Raw genomic sequence first — 13,746 nt, forward strand, 5'->3', positions numbered from 1 at the left:
ACCTTTCGAAGAAAGTAAGTCATTGTCCTATTGTCCTATCTATCCCTGGTTAAGGGATACTTAAGCAACACCTAGCGGTATATTCCGAGCTAAACACGGGACTTTCCCAATGACATAATCCGCCCCAGAATGCTTGGCGCAAATGCACATAACTCCTTAGCAACAATGTAGATTTGGACATTCTGTATATCGTATATCGTGTGCACGGGTGTGGTAAGGTTGGTTACCTGAAATGGCTCGCAAAACTTCTGGATGAAGCCAAAAATACATGTAAAAGTACCTGAGGGAAAGTGTTGTACCTCAGCACAACGAAAGAGTTGTAGAACTTTCCCCGTTCACCGAGAGGACAGCGATCTTGCATCTTTCTGGACGGTACTGCAAAATACAGATGACATTGGCTGGTGCAAGGTCCGAACTGTGGAGGGCATTCTACCAAGTCCTTTCAGATTTGCTCAAGCTCTGTCAAGTTGCATGGGGAGCGTCGGTGAACAGGAACCTTCAACCCTTTCCACAGATTTTCAATGGGATTCAAGTCAGGGCTTTGGCTGGGCCACTCCAGGCCTTTCACGTGCTTGTTCTGAAGCCATTCCAGTGAAGCATTAGCTGTATGCTTCGAGTCATTGTCCAGTTGAAACATAAATCTTCACCGCAGTCTACGGTCTTTTGCACTCTAAAGGAAGGTCTCAAGGATTTGCCTGTATTTGGCTGCATTCATTGTTCCTCTATCCTTACAAGTCTCCCAGTCCTTGCCGCTGAAAAGCATCCCCATAGCATGATGCTGCCACCACCATGCTTCACGTTAAGGATGGGCATGCTCTTATGCCTTTTTGCCTTTTTGTAAACTACAGGCGTGCTGTTATATATGCCTTTTTGTCTTTTTGTAAACTACAGGCGTGCTGTTATATGCCTTTTTCTCAGGATTGGCTTCCGTCTGGCCATTCTCCAACAAAGCTTCGGGGTAAAACCTGTGCTCCAAGAGGAAGTGCTCTGAGTCTGTCCCTGCCGCTTTCCCTCTCTTGGCCTAGTCGGTCGGTCTGGTGCTTTTGTACCAGCTCACGTTCTGCTGGGAGGTTTTCGTCCATGCGAGAAGAATGTTCAATAAATCCCGGGAAGGAGATGCTGTACTGGCGATACTCCATCCAAAAACGCCAGCTTGTTAATAGTTTTCAACATATCGTTATCTATAATATTAGTAAGACAAAACATTTCCTAACTAGTTATATATAAAACTATCTATAATTTGAGAAGTATCTGTTTGTTGTGGGTTTGTTTAACTTGTAGGCAATATACTAAAATCTAATCAATTCATCCTTCTCACACCCCCAACCTATCGAACAAATTTCGTCTGAATCCATCCATAACCTTTTGAGATATCCTCCTCACAGATAAACAGACAGACAGACAACAGTGAAAACATAACCTGTGTCCACCTTCTGCAGCAGAGGTAAAAATCTAAAATTTATTAATCAGTGTTCTCCATATTCTCAAAATTAAGGTTTGTTGAAAATTTGATGACAAAAGCTCAAATGGGGAAAAAAGTTATGCCCTGGACATATACGTATGCACACGCGCAAACACACACCCATGCACGCACACGCGCACACGGGCTAATAAAATGCAATTCTACATAAGAAAACCAAACATGTTATTAAAATGGGGAGTTATCATGTAATATATTGTTGCGAATATGGAATTTGGCCTCCATATCCGCTTGTAAATATTCCCCTATTTTCTCCAATACTCCCCAACTTTCCCCGATCCCCCATTCCCTAGTCCCATTGCATGTAAATAACAATCAGTAGAGCCGACCTTCCCCTTATTCCCCCATTAAATGTCGTGCCCAGGTCCACCGCACCACACGTAGACAACTTTCGGACATCTTCCTAGTTATTCTTATTCTATGTCAGTTAAGGCCTCGTCTCCATTAATTATGACTCTTCGTTGCACCAGAATGTGATTATATGGCATCAGTAGTGAGTTTAGGACCTTTCCCATACCTCCTTCCATCTTCTTCCCCAACAATTACAACAACAACAGAGGAGATGGCGGCGGAGCGGGGGAGGATGCGTCCTCACACCGGCTCGATTAGCGCCATAGACCATGCGCTCCACGGGGTTACCACGAATGGGCTCCTTGTCAGCTCCTCGTCAAGGGCGGAGCCTGGTAAACCCCCCGCACGCACCCAATGAGAAGCAACGTGCCGATTCCACGAGGCGGAGCTAACGAGCCGAGGGCGTGTCACTCCCCGCCGGATATACGCGGCCCCGCGCCGGATGTGACGTCAGATGCGCACCCAGCTTGGAGAAGGAAAGCCACCTGCGAGGCTGAGTCAGATGCGCACCCAGCTTGGAGAAGGAAAGCCACCTGCGAGCGCTGAGTCAGATGCGCCCCCAGCTTGAGCAGACAAGACGCCATCCGAGCGCTGCGACCTCCCCGCATCTCTGGACCGGACCGAGTCGATTCTGACCTTTGAGCCCAGGTGCACCTGGAGCCATCGCTACCCGCCTGTCCTTTCCATCAATCCCCGTGTGAGTCAGCTTTGTCCCGTTTATCTGTCGTCTGTTGGGAATAATATAAGATTGTGTCTAAGTGCTTGTCTTTCTATGCTGTCCCTCTTGTAGTTGTAATCTAACCTTCCGCCTTAATATAACCTCCTCCGGAGGTCTTGAGAACTGAACCCCTGGTGTCGTATTGTGTTATTGTAATCCAGCCGGGTGTCTTCTTTTTCTTATTGAGCCAGCGTGGCGCGGCTTCGTCAACGTTCGAGTACAATCGGGTAATTTGTGCGGACACGACGGCCATTCCGCTCGGCCCACCTTAACATCAAAGTCGTGTCTGTAACAATTGGTGTCGAGGAGTGGAATTCGAACCCGGGACTAAATTTATTAGGCCCAAATTTTGGGAGGGAAAATCGATTCGGAGCGCGTACTGCGCTCGACGGAATTATAACGAAAAAAAAAAAATTTGGATTTGTTTTACGAAACTCGAATTTTGCAAGTCGCGCTATGGCGGATCAAGACGGCTGGGGTCCGGTAGGGGAGAGTGAAGCAGGGTCGGTCCAGGACCAAATTGAGGGACATGAGGAGAGCGAAGCAGTGAGGGCGGCAGGTTCGCAAAATAGCGCCGTCACGCACGAAGTAGCGGGCGCGCAAAATGGCGCGCTCGCTCACGTGGTTGAAGGGTCCCAAAATAGCGGCGCCGCGGAGGGCGAGCCTGCGGTGGCGGCTGGGGACGCTGGGCAAACCGGGTTTGACCTCAGATTATTCTTGACCCAACTGAATGCAAAAATGGATAGGATGGAGGGCCAAATGAGGGTTGATAGTGGGCGATTAGAGGGCCAAATGAGGGGTACCGGTGAGAAGTTAGACAATAATTTTGAGGAGTTAGACAAGAAAATTGAGAAGTTAGACAAAAATTTTGAGGGGTTAGACAATGGGATAAAAGAGGTGAGAAATGGGTTAGAGGGGGTAGAAAATAGAATGGCTGCCCAGGAGAATCAGATAGAGGGAGTGAAAACTGGGTTAACGGGGGTAGAAAACAGAATGGCCGCTCAAGAGAATCAAATAGAGGGAGTGAAAAATGGGTTAGAGGGGTTAGAAAACAGTATGGAAGGCAAATTGAGGGACATGAGGGACCAAGCGGAAAGGGAAGTTAAACAAATGGAGCAGCAGATAGAGGGGGTCAGAATGGGGGTAGAAACCAAACTGGATGCTCACAGGGAGGAAATGGAGCAGATGAGGGTGGCATCTGGGCAGGAGATGCAAGTGATGGGAGAAGAGATCAGAAGAGGAGTGAGTGAGGAGGTCGGAGGAGTGCACGAGGAGGTGAGGCACTGTAAGGAGCACATGGAGAAGGAGGTGAGAAAGGGGACTGTAAAGTTACAAGGGGGCATAGAGGACCTGACGCAGGAGGTGGAACAGCTGACGGAGGGACAAAAAGGACTAACGGAGCAGGTTCAAAGGAACACTGCAGTATTAGGAGGTTTAAAAGCGACACAAAACGACATAAAAAACGACTTAATAGCGACAAAGAGGGAATGTCAGATGGTACGTGAGGGACTGACAACGAGGTTGGACGAGGTGATAGAGGTAATGGAGACGAAGGACCGGCAGGTGAGGACGCACATGGAAACGGTCAAGGTAGCCTTGGAGGACGAGCTTGAGGAGACGTACCGGGGAATAAAAGAAGTGAAGCACAAATTAGAAGAAGTGGAAGAAGGGGTGAGCGAAATTAAGAAGCGACGGAGAGAGGATAAGAAAGAAATAAAAGAGGAGATAAAAGAATTGGTCCAAAGTCTGTGTTTGGATCGTGATGATGTGCTCATTAACCGGATGAGGGATTCGCAGGTGATGGAGGAGAAGCGAAGAGGAAGAGGACCCGGTGTAAGTGGTGACCAATATGGTCGTGCGTATGATGCGCCAGGGGATTTAAGGAGCTTGGGGGTCGAGATGGACCCGGGTGTTCGTGAGAGGCCGTTGGTGAAGTGTGCGACAGGTCTGGTGTGCGAAAAAGGAGGTGTGCGAGAAAATCCGACTCTGGGGTGTGTGAGGAAAAAGTGCGTGCCAAGGAGTGAGTGTGCTGGCGAGAGTGAGTCGGTCGTAGCGCGTGTGCGAGGGAGCACGTGGAAGCGCGGTGTGGTGAGTGTTACAGAGGGTGTAACGGGAGAGTGTGCGCGAGAAAGGTGTGTGACGGACAGGTGCATGAGGAAAGAGTGCGCTGTCAGAAGTAAGGAAGAGTGTCCACCTGTGGTGAGTGTTACAGAGGGTGTAACGGGAGAGTGTGCGCGAGAAAGGTGTGTGACGGACAGGTGCATGAGGAAAGAGTGCGCTGTCAGAAGTAAGGAAGAGTGTCCACCTGTGGTGAGTGTTACAGAGGGTGTAACGGGAGAGTGTGCGCGAGAAAGGTGTGTGACGGACAGGTGCATGGGGAAAGAGTGTGCTGTCAAGAGTAAGGGTGAGTGCGCTGTCAGGAATGGAGGTGAAAGTAGTGAGAGTGACATGGAGCGTGAGTTAGTTGTGACAGGTGAGCGAGGATGTACACCTGGGATGGAAGGATGCACACCTGGAATGGTAGAGCGTGAGTGGGAATGCACGCTGGAGTTGGTGGTGAGGCACGTGGTTGGGTGTGCGAATGAGAGCACACCTGTGATTGTCACAGAGGAGGTGACTGAGGAGGGGGCGCGAAGAGGTGTTTTGGTGAGGTGTGCGAGCAACGAATGTGTGCCAAGGTGTTCGGTGGTCAGGTGTGTGACCAAGGCTGTGAGTGGAATGGGTGTACCTGGGTGTGTAAGGAAAGGTACGAGGAGCATGGGCACGGCTGGATGTGTGAGCAAGGAACGGGCTGCGGGGTGTAAGCATGCAGGTGAAGCATCGACGTTACACGGGTTAGAGATTAGAGCGACTTTTAGCCGAAGCAGGCCCTCGGTGCGTGCCGGGCCTCGCTTTGAACGGCCGCGTCCGTGCTCCACTAGGCGGAGCGGGCAGCCCGATAGGAAGGGTCGTTATGGCGACCACGTTTTGTTGAGACGTGCCGGCAGGTCGAGATCGGGACATTGGATGGCTCCACGCCGAGGTGGTGCGTGGGATCTCGGCCCGGGTAAGCCCCCGTCCCTGCCCCGAATGCCGGACGCATCCAGCCGCTGGCACAAAACAACCAGCATCCATTGCTTGGCTTTACGAAGCCGGGCTTTGGACAGGGATTGGCGCACCGAGAGGTATTAGTGAGTCGACTGGGTGATGAGGTTAGTGTTTTGGACCCAAAATTAGAGAAAAACAAAATTTGACGATTGGCAAGGGATTGGCAGTAGTGATTGGCAGATGATGGGTAGTGATTGGCAAATTTTTAATTTGTTGAAATTTGATGTGCAAAATTGGTAGTGAGAGACCCCCGATGTGGTGGGATGGCATCCCTGCCACCCTTCCCATGCGGGGGGCAAAGGAGCAATAGCTTATGGGGTGTATGGCAGTGAAAACTAGCCCGGGTGGGTTAGGATATTGTGTGTAGGGATCTAGAGAAGATGACCTTAGGTAACGTTAAGGTTAGTTAGTGACTGATACCTGTAGTGGGGACGCAGGTAGAGTAGTGTGGATGATAATGACGTGGGAGCGCAATAGTTTAAAGGGACGACTGGGAAGCGCAAGTTTCAGAAGGGAGTAGTTAGCTGAGATGATGCTGTGTGTGTGAGAATTGAACAGGTGTGATTGCACAGGTGTGCAACTGGACAGGTGTGTGGAGCAGTGTATGAGTAGTGAGTGTGTGGATCAGCGCGAATGCGCTTGGGGAGAGAAGGGTGCAGGTGGCACCAGGTGTGAGAGCACAGGTGTGCAGGTACAGGTGTGTGGAGAGAGTTGGAGTAAGTGGTACGGAGTGGTGTGCATGGTGCGAAGGTGTGGATGGGGGAAGAGTGGACCCCTTTCACGAGTACTCGGGGCGGGTAGTGTAAGTGTTAGGTAGAGGGTGCAGGTAAATTGTGGTTGGATATTGGCATCTGTGGTGCGGTTGCAGAATGGTGTTGTGAATGGGTGCATTAGTGTTGTGGAAATGGCTGGGCGTGTAGCCTGTTAGTGTGTGTAGTTGGTTGAGCACTCCACCACTGTGAGGATGTCGGCCAGGTGAGGCCGCAGGTGGGCTCTGGGAGCCGGTAGTTGTGAGTGGGTGCCTGAGGGTCCCGGGTGTGGATCGGGCAGCCCAGTGCCAGAGAGGGCACCGAGTGGGGAGAGAGCCAAAGGGCCTTCCCCAGGTAGTTAGGTTAGGGTAAGGAGCAGGTAAGCTCGGAGGCAACTGCAGTGGTGGAGGTGTGCAGGTGGGTAGACCCACTGGGAGAGGTACACGTCGCAGCCCAGAAATTGTACGAGGGCACCGGGAGATGAATCGGGGGAGTGAGACCCCAAATTGAAGAGCACCACAGTTTGGCCAATGGGAATTGGTTTTTAGAACCCATAGTGTAAGAGGGCCAATGGTTTGGCCGGAGGAAGACCCCGGGTAGTGTAAAGTTGTTAAAGTCATTTAGGAAATAGTTAGGATTGAAGAACCTGTCGCACCATACGCAGCCACTTACCTGTGGTGATGATGATGACTCCACACCTGTGTTTTCTTTGTTTGTGTTGCAGAAATGAGAATTGCTGTTGGATTTGTGAGACGCATCACGACGTGGATGAGACATTGGGGTGATTCCATCTCTCCCTCCCTAGGAGGGACTGATGATGAATTGGTGATGGCAAATTTTGATGTTGAGTTGGAGATGGCAAATTTTGATGAGAGTTGAAAATGGCAAATTTGATTGGTTAGGAGGGAGAGAAGACGAATTTGGTTTATGGGAGGAACGGGGAAGACAGTAGGGATGTTTGTTGATTTGTAAAGTAGATGTTTATGGGTAGTGTTGTGTTTTGTGGATACAGTAAGGGGTAAGGGAGGGGCCATGTAGGTTACCTGGTGGGGGGGGGGGCGTACGATAGGAACGTACCTGTCTCACCTGGTTCCCATGTGCCCCCAGTGTGCATCACCTTACATTGCGTGCACTTTTGCGCCCTTACCACCTTACTCACTTGTTTCTTCTTTTGTCTCCCACCTCCGAGGATCTGGCTTTGGGGTAGAGAGAGAGGAGAGAGAGGTGCTGGCTGCGCAGTTGTGGGCCTGCACTTCCGCTGTTTGCTGCCGGGATCGATACACCATATGGACCGCAATGTTTGTGGCCACCCACAATGGACCGCAGTTCGTTTGCGGCCAAGCACCACCCGGGGATGGACCTATGGATCAACGTGGCACCTATGCCATACAGGTGAACCACTAATAGTTAACACCACCAAGTGCACCACAAGAAGAGCAAGAGACACCTGCAGGGTTAGGGGTTGTCGAATTTATTTTTATTCCAATGAACAATGGTGACTGCACCGATTGGTGGTGGGGTGGTGCTTTTGATGCTCGGGAAGGGTGCTCTGCACGTTATTAAAGGCCGTCGGCCACAGAGCACTCGTGGGTTGGTGTATCGATGTTGGCAAGCGCGCTCTCTCTATGCATAACATCTGCATGTGTTCCTCCAAAGACAGGTCCTGGATCGTAGTGTAGATATCAGCATAATCTTGTAAATAATGCTCCCTACCGGCTGTATGTTTAGTTTGAGAATTCTTTCCGGATTCGGTTATCCTGTGGGTGTGTTTCTGTGAGGAGAAGGGTGCAACGTCGCAGGGGGACATATTTACTCATTTGTGAATATCTGTAAAACTGTCGCACTCAGGGTAGAGTTAATAGTAGAGGGAACTACATTGCGTGCCACACTAAAGTAGGTAAAAATTTATCGGGTCGGGACGCCCCGAGGGTAGAGAAGGGTGCAATGTTGCGAATATGGAATTTGGCCTCCATATCCGCTTGTAAATATTCCCCTATTTTCTCCAATACTCCCCAACTTTCCCCGATCCCCCATTCCCTAGTCCCATTGCATGTAAATAACAATCAGTAGAGCCGACCTTCCCCTTATTCCCCCATTAAATGTCGTGCCCAGGTCCACCGCACCACACGTAGACAACTTTCGGACATCTTCCTAGTTATTCTTATTCTATGTCAGTTAAGGCCTCGTCTCCATTAATTATGACTCTTCGTTGCACCAGAATGTGATTATATGGCATCAGTAGTGAGTTTAGGACCTTTCCCATACCTCCTTCCATCTTCTTCCCCAACAATTACAACAACAACAGAGGAGATGGCGGCGGAGCGGGGGAGGATGCGTCCTCACACCGGCTCGATTAGCGCCATAGACCATGCGCTCCACGGGGTTACCACGAAGGGGCTCCTTGTCAGCTCCTCGTCAAGGGCGGAGCCTGGTAAACCCCCCGCACGCACCCAATGAGAAGCAACGTGCCGATTCCACGAGGCGGAGCTAACGAGCCGAGGGCGTGTCACTCCCCGCCGGATATACGCGGCCCCGCGCCGGATGTGACGTCAGATGCGCACCCAGCTTGGAGAAGGAAAGCCACCTGCGAGGCTGAGTCAGATGCGCACCCAGCTTGGAGAAGGAAAGCCACCTGCGAGCGCTGAGTCAGATGCGCCCCCAGCTTGAGCAGACAAGACGCCATCCGAGCGCTGCGACCTCCCCGCATCTCTGGACCGGACCGAGTCGATTCTGACCTTTGAGCCCAGGTGCACCTGGAGCCATCGCTACCCGCCTGTCCTTTCCATCAATCCCCGTGTGAGTCAGCTTTGTCCCGTTTATCTGTCGTCTGTTGGGAATAATATAAGATTGTGTCTAAGTGCTTGTCTTTCTATGCTGTCCCTCTTGTAGTTGTAATCTAACCTTCCGCCTTAATATAACCTCCTCCGGAGGTCTTGAGAACTGAACCCCTGGTGTCGTATTGTGTTATTGTAATCCAGCCGGGTGTCTTCTTTTTCTTATTGAGCCAGCGTGGCGCGGCTTCGTCAACGTTCGAGTACAATCGGGTAATTTGTGCGGACACGACGGCCATTCCGCTCGGCCCACCTTAACATCAAAGTCGTGTCTGTAACAATATCATGCTGCTTGTGTATTTGTTTAACTTCTTTTTTTTTTTGAATCCTAAGTCGAGGTTTGTGTAAGAGTTAACACACTGAACATATAATAAAGGGGGTGGGAGAGAAAAGGGGGAGAGAGAGAGCGGACAGTACAACAATAGCAGGGAACAGAGACATCAGCAGATCTGTGGGATGGAGAAGGCTGGGGCAGGGCACACGGGATAAACAAGATGGACACCACAAGGACTTTCAGAAAAGAAAACGGAATTTGAAGAAGGTAGATTTGGGGTTTATTAATGAGGGTAGAAAAGGTCAAAGTTTTGGATGGCGGGGAGATAAGGGATGGTGGTGAACAGCTGTTTTAAAGACCTGGAGAGAGGAGTAGATTGAAGAGAGTGAGGGAGTTTGTTCCAGAGGAGGGAGAAAAGAGGAATGAAAGAGTGAAGGTGAGCAGAGAGTCTTGATTTTGGCAGTTTCACCAAAGAGGGTTGCTGGCAGATCTTGTGCATCCTGCAGGAATATGTGGGGGACAGAGCCCAGAGAGAGCTACTGGAGGTAAGCTGGAGAGGAGTTGAGAGAACACATAAGGGCGGCCAACTTGCCTGCTGGAAGCGAGTGAAAGGCCCTCAGCATCAGCCTCATCGCAGGAGATTCCAATGATTCTCAAAGCATTTGTTTCTACAGCGTGAAGCTGAGCTAGGTGTGAGGCAGGAGCACCAGCCCAGAGGAGAGAGAAATATTCCATTGAGCTGCGGATGAAAGCCTTGTATGTGGTGAGGAGTTCAGGTGTGCCCAGAAAGGACTTCGCATGATGGAGGATGCCCAGTCGGCGACTGGCTGTGAATGCCAGCTTGGAAATGTGGTTTTCCCAGGAAAGATCATGGCAGATAGTGAGACCCAAAAGCTTGAGCGACAGAACTTCTTCAAGAGGATTGTTGAGAAAGTAGATGGGAGGGTTGTCCAGACAGTCTGTTTGGAGAGACATAGTGAGAGTGTGAGATTTGTCAGGATTGAAAGACATGTTCCACTTGTTTGACCAGTTTGTGACATTGTCCAGGTCTGCAGAGAGTGAGGAGGCTGCAGACTGCATATCTGAGGGTTAGGATATGGAGCGGTAGAGAGTGGAGTCATCAGCGAACAGACAGAGGATTTTCCAGATAGTCGGAGAGATCATTAATGAAGACCAGAAAAAGCACAGGGTCCATAACACTGCCTTGGGGGACTCCAGCTTGGACAGGAAGAGGAGATGAGAGAATTCCACTTTCTCTTTCAATAAGAATTCCCAGGATGAGTTTATTCAAGAGACAGTGGAGATGGGACACCAGTCCAGATGTTTGATGGCTGCTTGAAGACCGTGCCAGTCAGCCTGGGTGAAATGCCAGACTCGTCGGCGCTGAAAAGGCTCCCTGAGAATGGCCAGAGAGATGTCCACTTTAACAAGCAAATGATCAGATGAACCATTGGAGGCTTACATACTTGCATGCATTCCTGAACCGCTGGATGGAAAGAGTTGAAAACTGGTGTTTGTATTGGCATGGTGCATGGGGACGTTTTAGAGGTTAAAAAAAAAAGAGAAATCATAGTCCAGGGGTTCAGGATTGGGGATGGGCCCCAATTTTCTCTATGGAAGTTGGTATCGTATAGCGGCACCTGGTGGAAGTTTGTATTACAACAACCAGGAATAACTATGTTTGGAAGAGGCGTCCATTCGGCCTATCATGCCTGTGTGACACCAGCACCTGTTACTACGTCACATATTCACACACAAGATACCTTTGAAGTCCTGCCAATTCCCATGTACTACTTATTTTGCATCTAGGTGTCAATTCCGCTGAAAAATACCTCCAAACTAAATTACCTCCATATCCTTCATTATCTCAAAGATCTCCATCAAATCCCTTCGTATTCACTTCATCTAATGCATAAAGTCTTGTCTCCTTCAACCTCTCCTCATAGGTAGCCTACCTAGCGCTGGAATGAATCTAGTATCCTTGAGCTAGACTACCTCCATGGCACGTATGGCCTTCCTGAGATGCGGTGACCAAAACTGACCACAAATATTCCAGAAGAGGTCTCACTAGATTCCTATACAGCGTTAACACTACCTCTTATGATTTATAATCCATGTCCTACTATTACAAATTAAACCCTATTACATTTGCCTATAGCTACATTGCATTATGATAACCGCTTGCCTCATTCCTCCGCACACCCATTATTTGTCCAAGTCTCCCTTTATTTTGTTCTTCAACCCACCTAATGTTGTTTACCCTTTCTCTTTCCAATGTGACCTTTGTTTTGTTGCAGACTGATTAGTTTAGTGTTTTTGCTCTTCCATGAGCCTCGACTCTGTTTTCAAAAAATAAATAATTAAAAGAAATCGTGGGATTTACATACCTGCATATATAAAAGAGAGTAGTGTGTGTGTGTGTGTGTGTGTGTGTGTGTGTGTGTGTGTGTGTGTGTGTGTGTGTGTGTGTGTGTGTGTGTAGCCTTTTCTTTGATTTCTATACAACAAGTACACCCGCTCACTCCGGGAGCGCAGGGGAACATGTTATTATCCTTACTATTATTGCCACTTATTATTACTATAAATTATGTTAGATTATGTCATTGAAAGGATTAGACCGTGCCACACCATTCCAAATTCCCAATAATAAAATTTACTTCCGTGAGGGTGTCTTGGGTATGGGGGTTTGAGGGGCATTGTCGCAAGTCACAAAACCCTTTGGGGAGTGGAGATATTGTTTTGTAATATCATTAATATTATGCTATTATCATAAATGTTGTTATTACTTTTATAATGAGAAGTGGCTTTGGAAAAACGCCATGAAAAACTCCTTGGAAGAACTCCACGTTAGCAGCAGGAAGGGTCGTGTTATTAACCCTTGTGGGGTATATAGACTACAGTAGATCTACGATAAAGTGCGATCGTCGACGTGCTAACCATTGACCAAATTTCTCCCAGTTTAGTGTTAAACAGCATAAGCAACTATTCAAACTAATCATACGTGTCAAGGTAATCATACGTGTTTGTGGTTTATAATATTTTTACTTCTGGTAGGGTCGTTGCTCCCACAAAAGCGGCACGATAAGGTGTTTATACACGTTAACACGGCGTTTGTTCAAGGAGGAAAAACACCCCTTGGGGAGGTGGGATATTATTTGTACTAATATTGTTTTGTAATAACATTAATATTATGCTATAATCATTAGTTTTGCTATTAGAAGCGGCCTTGGAAAAACGCCACGATAAAGCTATTGTAATACTGATATGCACCTCAACATGCATCCCCATTGGTGGAGAAACCCCCCTGGGGAGGGGGGCAAATTAAATCGTCACAACCTTCATTGTGTGATGCTTCGTCCTCCTGTCAAGATTGGTTGAGATTGGATAACTAACGACCAAATGTATCGTGGTCAAAAATCATCAGACAGACAGACAGACACCAAATTGCGCATTTTAGGAAGATGACTCCACAACCGAGGACCAATCTCCACCATATTCTGCATACATGCTGGGAGTAGACAATGTCAGGTCATTGGAATCATTTTATTTAATCCCCTTCCCCCCCCCCCCCCCAACCACCCACTGACAGGAAAATGTGTATGTATGTATGTACAGTCACGTGAAAAAGTAAGTACACCCCATGTAAAGTTTTGACTTTTTCAACATATTTAAACATACAGCTATTTGATCTTCATTTCAACAATATTGATAGACAAAGGTGATACAATATAACAAATATCATGACACATTTACATTTTGTAGTCCATTGTATAATTTAAATGAACATAAATGCAAATTTCGCATGTGGAAAAAGTAAGTACACCCTTGGCTCTAATAGGTGGTATTGCCCTCTTTGGCAGAGACAACCTCAAGTAGGCGTTTCTTATAACTTTCTACCAGTCTCTGACATCGACTGGGAGAAATTTTTGCCTACTCCTCCATGCAGAATTCTTTCAGCTGTGCGATGTTTGAGGGGTTTCTTGCATGCACAGCTCGTTTCAAATCCCCCCCCCCCCCCTCCCACAACATGTTGATGGGATTTAGATCCGGGCTTTAACTTGGCCATTCCAGAACCCTCCATTTCTTTCTTTTCTGCCATTCCTTGGTGGATTTACGGGTATGTTTAGGGTCATTGTCATGTTGCAAGGTCCACCTTTGGTTGAGCTTCAACTTGCTGACAGATGGCCTCACATTATCCTCAAGCACCCTCTGGTACAATGAAGAATTCATAATGGATTCTATGATGGTGAGCTGCC

This window comes from Myxine glutinosa, chromosome 1 (assembly GCF_964187855.1).
Source record: "Myxine glutinosa chromosome 1, kmMyxGlut1.1, whole genome shotgun sequence".
Classification (NCBI taxonomy): Eukaryota; Metazoa; Chordata; class Myxini; order Myxiniformes; family Myxinidae; genus Myxine; species Myxine glutinosa.